The sequence below is a fragment of the Cephus cinctus genome, unplaced genomic scaffold (genome assembly GCF_000341935.2).
Source record: "Cephus cinctus unplaced genomic scaffold, Ccin1 Ccin1_scaffold0212, whole genome shotgun sequence".
Lineage (NCBI taxonomy): Eukaryota > Metazoa > Arthropoda > Insecta > Hymenoptera > Cephidae > Cephus > Cephus cinctus.
In genome coordinates, this window is record NW_014332930.1 from 9,118 (window position 1) to 10,266 (window position 1,149).

The window sequence follows — 1,149 nt, forward strand, 5'->3', positions numbered from 1 at the left end:
CTCGAAATTACAATCTTGCGCAGGACGAAATGAAAGGCCTGCTGCTCGGTTTTGGGAAAATCCTGGAGAATTAAACGTTATTCCTACAAGATCTGAAGGTTCACCCTGATTTTCTATCATATGTCTGTGTAGATCCACAAAAGCTTCTCTCAACCAGCTCATAGGATTTACATCTTTTTCAGGAGCCTGAATTTTAAATCTTGTAGACGTTCCGTCGAGTCTAAATCTTTGAAAGTGTTTCGTTGACTGCTCTACGATTTTAACTCTACCTCCAGGTAACATAGAAGAATCTTCTGCACCTCCACCTATCTGGTGTACTAACGTGGTGTCTTCACCGATGATATCTTCCAGATCGATTCATAAGTTGTTCTCAGCGTTATTCATGATGTCATTATCATGATCAGCTTGTAGAAATTGTCTTATCCTCTCAATTTCGATAGCCTCTTTAATTTCCCTGCTAACAATGCTGTATACTTCTGACTGTATAGCCCCATCGCTAGCGTCGTCTAGCTAGCGAAGACATTCCCACACAGCACAGAAATATTTTATCAACATTGCCAAAAGTTTCCCTTGAAATAATGCAATGTTACCGGAAATATATTGAAAATTGTTTAAATATTTCTGGAATGTTGCAAGAACCTTGCAATGTCCGCTCAGCACGTTACAATCATAATATTGCTATAATATTTCCGGTCAATATTTCGGAAATATCAATGCATAATATTAATAAAATATAACCCAGATAGCACCTGCGTATTGCTAAAATGTATTGCAATGTATCGTGGGTTTCCTTGGGCAGGTTGCCTATACCTCCTTAAATATTACCTCGGTTGTATTTTTAAATACTCTATACAAATGCAATAATTTCACATGTAATTTTTACATACATATGGAATTCACACGTGTATTTACAATATCTGTACATTAATGATTGCTGAAGTATGTTTAAACAGATTTTCTAGAAAATCGCGAACAGTTAGTTCGTAATTATTACCTGCGTTCATCTTGGTTCTTCTGTTAGTGTGATAAAACTTTCCCTTATATCCGCCAATGGTGTGAGATTCTTGTCCGAGTATGAATATTGACTCCTATCCAACTAATCTGCAATTCCATTTATGTGACAACAGTACTAAAATAAATTACAGGTTT